The sequence below is a fragment of the Adiantum capillus-veneris genome, chromosome 8, assembly GCF_014529385.1.
Source record: "Adiantum capillus-veneris isolate H3 chromosome 8, ASM1452938v2, whole genome shotgun sequence".
Lineage (NCBI taxonomy): Eukaryota > Viridiplantae > Streptophyta > Polypodiopsida > Polypodiales > Pteridaceae > Adiantum > Adiantum capillus-veneris.
Window position 1 is genome coordinate 126,271,694 of NC_140938.1, and position 7,816 is coordinate 126,279,509.

Sequence of the window (7,816 nt, forward strand, 5' to 3'; positions counted from 1 at the left end):
TTGCAAAGGTTTTTCCTAATCGCTAACCGAGAGATGCGCATACTTCCCTTTTGCTAACTGCAAGGGACATCTTGCTAACTGCAAGGGACATCTTGCTAACTGCAAGGGACATATTGCTAACCGCAAGGTAAAAAAAAGAAAGTTGATGACCTCAACTTTAATCTCCGCTAACCGCGGATTCCATCTGGAAACAAGATTTTCTTTCAGTATTTCATATTCTAAATGTTTTTTCAACAAGATCAATCAAAATCATATTGTCAAACCATAATCACTTATCAACAATATTTCTTTATCAAATAATAACAACAATACTTTTACTACTTCATGAAACATATGCTCGTCTCATGTGATTGAACAATCACGTTTTCGGTCGGTTTAAGGTAAGGTTAAATCTAAGTTCATCTTACCGGTCACCATGAATACTATGCATAATTTATAAATTTGTTTTACCGGATTTGGAGCGCGTGCGGCTAACTCCTGTGCTGGCGGTTGGACGGCTTCGACTTCTTCATCGATTGATGCTTCCGCATGAGGTACGTTCGGAGTTGACACCCTTCTTCCCACCTTCCTTGGTGGTGCAACGGCAGGGGCGTCCTTGGAACTTTGCATTACCCGCTTCGGAGCCATAGCTTCGGAATGGGGAAAAGAAAAGCGCGTTGAGAGAGAGAGAGAGAGAGACAGAGAGAGAGAGTGTCCACAAATAGGGTGATGGCACGTCGACGATTGGAGATAGAGATGGATTGAAGGTGAGAGGTTAAGGAAGAGAGGCTTCCTTCGGCGCGTTGTTGCGAGAGAGCTTCCGCTTCCGTAGATGTGTGTGTCCAAAGTGAGAGGAGAAGGGTCCTTTATATAGGCAATAGGGGGGTGCTAAAAATACTGAGAGGTTTCAAGAATAGGAGAAGGCAAAGCTCGCCCGTCGTCAGGGCCTCAAAATTTTTTATTTATTATTATTATTATTTTTATTTTTTTGCGTTCGCGAATCCTATGCGCGATTTTAAAAAGCTCTATACTTACAAGTTCTCATTCTATTTTGGAAGAGAGAAAGAAAAAGTATCTTAATTTTGACTCACCTCTCTTTCTTTCCTAAAAATACTATCTCCAAGCTTTTTCTTCACACATAGATTAGGTTCCCACATAAACCTATGGTTCCACATAAAGAAAGATCATAAATAAATGGATTCTGAACCCGATTTTCATTCCAATTGCTTTGATAAACTCATGATGAATCACAAAATTGAGAATCTCAATTTCTTTACAAAATATCTGAAATGATTTATGAATAAATGTTAGGTACATTACAATCTCCCCAACTTAAGGATTCGAGATGTCCTCATCTCGAGAACAAGTGAGGATAATCCTTCTCTAAGGTAGCTTCATCTTCCCATGTTGCATCTTCTTCAGGGTAGTCTTGCCATTGAACAAGGTGTTCTCTGAAGATTCTATTCCGAAGAATCTTCTCTCGGGACTCCAGAATCCTGGATGGTTGGAGTTCTAAGATACTTTGGGTAGGCATGACAATCTGTTCATCATTTAGGAGTTGATCATCACTGGGGATATAGGGCTTCAATAAGCTCACATGAAATACGTCATGAACTTTAATATGTTCTGGTAACTTCAACTTATAAGCTTGAGTACCGATACACTTGATCACTTCATAAGGACCACAATAACGTGGGTTAAGCTTCTTGTACTTTCCAAGCGATAAAGTACATCTCTTTGGATGAATCCGAAGAAAAACCTTGTCGCCTTCTTTGAATCTTCGCTCGGACCTCTTTCCATCTGGATACTGTTTTTGGCGATCCTAAGCCGCTTGAATATCCCTCCTAATGGCTTTTGTTTGGCTTTCCATTTCTTCAAGCATCTTCTTAGATGCTTCTACTCTTATGGTAGGATCTGAAAAATTACGCAGAGAGATACAGTCTTGTCCATATAAGGCACAAAATGGGGTCATAGCAATGCTTTGGTGATAAGAAGCATTGTAGGCATACTCCACTAGAGGTAAGAATTGAATCCATCGCTTAGGTTCCCTACTGCAATAAGCTCTGAGAATATCTTCAATGACTTGGTTGACTCGCTCGGTTTGTCCATCTGATTGAGGATGATATGCGGTACTAAAGTTCAGTTCTGTCCCAATTGCCTTGAAGAGCGAACTCCAAAAATTTGAAGTAAACTTTGCATCTCGATTGCTTACAATTTTCTTGGGTAATCCATGCAATCTGAAAACCTCTTTAACAAATAGTCGTGCAATATCAGAGGCGGTAAATGTTGTCTTGACTGGTATGAGGTGTGTAACCTTCGTGAGTAGATCAACGACCACCATAAGTGATTTTTACCCACCTTGTACCGTAGGTAATCCTGTGACAAAGTCCATGCTTATACATTCCCACTTCATTTGTGGAATGTCCAGAGGTTGAAGTTTACCGGGAAGTTTAACCCTTTCAGCCTTAATCCTTTGGCATGATAAGCACTGGCGAACATAGCGTAGTACATCTGCCTTCTGTCCAATCCAATAGAAGCTTTTACATACTCAATTGAGAGTCTTTGCATAACCTGGGTGTCCTGAAGTAGGGCTATCGTGGGCTTCAAACAAAATAGCCTTCTTTTAGTTAGGGTCCCTCGGTACACATAATCTATCTCTGTGGTAGAGATAAAGTCCATCTTCTGAGAAGTGTATCATTGAAGGTATAGTCTTTGACTCTCCAAATCGAACAAGGTTAAGATGCCTTTGATACTCTGGATCAGATGATGCATCTTCCTTAATCCTTTTAATGATCGGGTTGTTAGGTAAGGATATGAGTCCCACAAAAGGTTTTCGACTCAACGAATCTGCAACCGTGTTTTCTTTCCCAGGGTGGTAGAGAATATCAAATTCATACTCTTGTAAAATTTCCACCCATCACCTTTGTCGCATATTCAAGGTTGCTTGGGTAAAGATCCACTTTAAGCTCTTATGGTCGGTTATAAGTCGAAACTTTCTTCCCAATAAATAGTGTCTCCATAGCTTTAAAGCATGAATGACTGCCAACAGTTCAAGATCATGGGTCGGATAGTTCTTTTCATGAACCTTAAGCTTACGTGAGGTGAAAGCTATTGGTCCGTCTTCTTGAGTTAACACTCCTCCAACTGCTATTCCACTAGCATCAGTGACAACTTCAAAGGCTTGATTGAAATCTGGTAGCTTTAGACATGGGGCCGTAATCACATATTGCTTAAGTTGGTCGAACCTTTCTTGATGTACTGGTTCCCAATTGATCGTTGCTCCTTTCTTCAAGAGGTCTGTCAAGGGTGCGTCCATCACCGCATAATTCTTTATAAAGATTTTGTACCAGCCTGTGATTCCCAAGAATCCTCTAAGCTCACTTACATTAGTTGGCCGAGGCCATTCAACAATGTCTTGAACTTTAGCGGGGTCTACTGAAATTCCTTCTTGCGAAACAATAAATCCCAAGTATTCAATCCTTGGAGAGAAGAATGAACACTTGCTCATCTTTGCGTATAGCTTATGCTGGCGAAGAATATCTAACGCCTTCCTTAGGTGAGCTTCATGTTCTTGTTCATCTTTTGAGTAGATCAGAATATCATCAAAGAAGACAAGGACAAAATCGTCTAGGTAAGGCCTGAAGATATCCTGCATCAATCTATTGAATGTAGCTGGAGCATTGGTTAGACCAAATGACATTACTATAAATTCAAAATGGTCATAACGGTTGTTGAAAGCTGTCTTTGGAATATCTGATTCCTTTATTCTGATTTGATAGTAACCAGATCTTAGATCTATCTTTGAGAAGACCTTAGAACCATGTAGCTTGTCCAGCAATTCATCGATTCGGGGTATAGGGTAGTTGTTCTTAATTGTTACCTGGTTTAGTCCCCTATAATCAATGCAGAGTCGTAAAGTCCCATCTTTCTTTTTCTGGAAAAGTATCGGCGCTCCCCAACTAGATTTGCTTGGTCTAATAAATCCCTGTTCTAGAAGTTGACGAAGCTGCTCCTTTAGTTCAATTGCCTCCGGTAAGGCCATTTTGTAAGGTCTCTTTGACACGGGCTCACTTCCTGGGAGAATCTCTATCTCATGGTCAATTTCCCGGGTTGGAGGAAGGGAGGTAAGGTCTTCAGGAAAAATATCTGAATATTCATGAAGCCACGAGGGTTTTGTATCACTTGAATTTGGATTGACCTTATTCAACTTGACCACAAATACCTGTTGACCAGCTCTCATACCCTTGAGTAGACGGGTTGCCTTCACTAATTGAATCTTTGGGCTCCCACTTTTCCCTTGCACTTTGACTTGCCTTGCTTGACTATCTCTAAAGATCAAACTACCTTGGCCACAATGGACGCTAGCCTGATTCTTAGATAACCAATCCATCCCAATAATCCCATCGTACATCCCAACTGGTAGGGTTCTAAAGAAAGCTGAAGTAGTGTGCCCTCCTAATTCAAAATCAAGGATTCCCACTGAATGTCGAGATACCACGGTTTTCCCATTAGCCAATTCTATTGTCATAGGTTTAGCTTGTTTTTGGTTTAGGTTCAACTTTCGTAAACATTTTGGGGATAGAAAAGAATGGGTAATGCCACAATCGATGAGAAGGTTAAAAGATTTACCTTGATGAGTGGCTGGGGTCTGAATGACAGCGAATTGTCGTTGAGCTCCAGGGTTGTCAATAGCTGCATAGATAGTCGCTCTTTCTTCTTCTTCACTAATGGTAGGTTCTCCTATGGTTACACGTGCATGTGCATTCCTACCTTGACCTCTTCCAAATACCCTTGCTGCTCTCCCTCGCCCTCGTCCACGTCCACCACCTCGTCTAGTGTTGTTTCCAATAGGGTGGTGTCTTCGGTCTGCCTTCGTTGCTACCGCTACTCTGTTAGATAAGTGTGGGCATCTGTTCCGGTAATGTCCCAATTCTCCACACTCAAAGCAACGAACATCCAACCTTGCAGGGTTTTTCACGTTTGCAGCGTAGGCTCTTTGTGGCTGCCTCTCATTATTGGAAAGTCTTACTGGTCGTCTAGCACCATTAAAACTCTGATTTTGTTCAACTCTCCTCCTTATGCCTTGCTCCTTCATCAAAGGTTTGGCTCGCAATAAGGCATCTTGCACAGTGGTAGGTTTCATGGCTTCTAGTCGTGAGCAAATGGGTTCTCTTAAACCTTGGCAAAACCGAGCTACTTGTTGCTCTATCGTCATTGGTGGTGCATAACGCCTAAGATTTACGAACTTTGAGCAATACTCTTCCAGGTTTAGGATGTATTGCTTCAGACTAAAGAACTCGTTCATCTTTAACGCTTCATGAGCAGGGGGTAGTTATCTTTCCTTTACTGCTTGCTTGATTTCCCTCCAATTCTGGGAATTTTCTAACACTCCCATGTCACGGCAATGTTGTTTCCACCATAATTTGGCTTCACCCGTAAGGCGAAACATCCCTAGCATCGCTTGGTTTGCAGGTGCAGTCTTGGCAGCTGAGAAATAATCGTCCATAGCTTCAATCTAGACTTCCGCATCCTTTTCCACATTGGCACCTTCACCCTTAAAAGAGGGTGGTTGCATTTTTTTGAGCAATAATTTCTTCTCCTGAACTTCCGTGTATAAGGCATCGTTCCAAGGATTCTCCACTATAGGAGCAATTTGAGGGTTCTCCTACAAATTTTTAACACCAATGCTTATAATAACTTAAATCATTAAAGTATTGGGTTTATCTAATCTTTTAGAGTTCAACACATGGCTTAACCAATCATAACTTAGTCCAATCACATAACTTAACCAGTCATGGATCTTCACCAACAAATAATCAATGACTTGACCATTCACTCAATTCTTTTGAACAAAACAACTAAGTTTATTATTTGCAACCCATACGCATTAACAAGCTTTCTGTTCCCAGCACTAGTTGCATCAATTACTATCGTGAAGCATGTAGGGAACACCAAATCTCAATTAAGCTCAAGAGTAGATTATTTATCAAGAGTCAGTTTCTCTTCCCAAAAAAATCAATGTCTTCTATTGATGTAAGAATACCAATGGCCTTGTTACAAAATGTTATAGTAACCCTAATCCTCAGGTGTATATTTGAAGCTGTGATATTCTTGGGCACTCTTTAGGAAGAAGCGCGGAGGATTTTCTATAGGGGCTAATAGTCAATAAGTGGAGGGGAGTTGTGGTAATCTTGTTGTCCATACCTTGCCCGAGAAGTGGCTAGTTCTTCCTATAATAACCACTCGGTCATTTGGAACGACTGCAATGACCTTGTCATAGACCCACCGATTAAGGTTGACGCTTCCATCTGCCGCCATTGCTTTGACATCAGTTGGCCAAAAGGTATAGTAATGGACCATCCTTAGCTCCTCGCACCATTTGATGCGGCGAAGATCATTATTTAAATTCCCCAAGCTTCCAGCCCTAATGGTAAAAGTACTCCCACGAGACCACCAGGCTCGAGACCATCCTCGTTAGGTTCAAAAACGCGGCGAAGTGGTCGATATCTCAAGGATCCTCATGACCGATGCTTGAAAGTCATAGTCGTTTGATCGGCACGCAGACATGTACATGATGTTGAACACCTGAAATTGCATGTATGCCTCATGCTGATCCTGGAACGTGTTATATATAAATACACAAGAATATAAGATCAAAGTAATTTAGAAACAAAAATAGCAATAGTGGAAAAAAAAACACATTCTTTCCCTACATTCCCCTCTTAATGTTGGGTTAACCACTGTTTATCCTTGGCTCCGATACCAATTGTAAGGTCCCCATCTTAAAAGATCGGGGCGACTTGGAAGATAGCCTTCTTTACCCTCTAAATCCGTTGACGACACCCTACTCCGATAATGCGAAGCAAGGATACGAGCAACGAAAGAGAAGAAGACTTCCACCTGCTGTGTTCGTAGTTACAAGACCCTATGCCACAAGCCAAGTCGATGAGCTTAAAGGTTCTATGGACTCTAGATCCTACATTATAAGAGAAGAAAATACCCTTTCACATATTAAGGATTCAAAACAACGCCTTTTTCCCCGTGTTTAAGAGGCACGGCCGCCATCCTTAAATCCAAAATATGACAAGAGATAAATCTCTAACTAACGAGGACAAAGTGAAAAGTACTCAAGTAATCAAGTCCACCCATCCTTGACTAGCAACCTGAGCCAGTCCCCACTTTCCACACCGCACTCACCCGTTCTTTTAATGTTATCTAATTACTACCACGACATATATAACAATGTTCCTTAATTAATTCTTAACACAAGTTCCTTAATACAATCCTTTCAAACATCACCAAACAATTCCTTCATAACCAGAGTTAAAGAATCCGCAAAAAAAAAAGAGTCTTTAGTTTCTATACAAGTTTTGCCGCTAACCACGGACTTTCTCTGTCTAACCGACAAAGACTTTGCAAAGGTTTTTCCTAATCGCTAACCGCGAGATGCGCATACTTCCCTTTTGCTAACTGCAAGGGACATCTTGCTAACCGCAAGGTAAAAAAAAGAAAGTTGATGACCTCAACTTTAATCTCCGCTAACCGCGGATTTCTCTCGCTAACCGCGAGTTCCATCTGGAAACAAGATTTTCTTTTCGTATTTCATATTCTAATTTATGTTTCTTTCAACAAGATCAATCAAAATCATATTGTCAAACCATAATCACTTATCAACAATATTTCTTTATCAAACAATAACAACAATACTTTTACTACTTCATGAAACATATGCTCGTCTCATGTGATTGAACAATCACGTTTTCGGTCGGTTTAAGGTAAGGTTAAATCTAAGTTCATCTTACCGGTCACCATGAATACTATGCATAATTTATAAATT

At 40.8% G+C, this 7,816-nt stretch overlaps 1 pseudogene; it reads right to left on the reverse strand.

The window, feature by feature from the left end:
• Positions 1-6,054: 6,054 nt before the first annotated feature.
• Positions 6,055-6,576, reverse strand: LOC147452917 (uncharacterized; annotated as a pseudogene).
• Between the last annotated feature and the right edge of the window lie 1,240 nt (positions 6,577-7,816).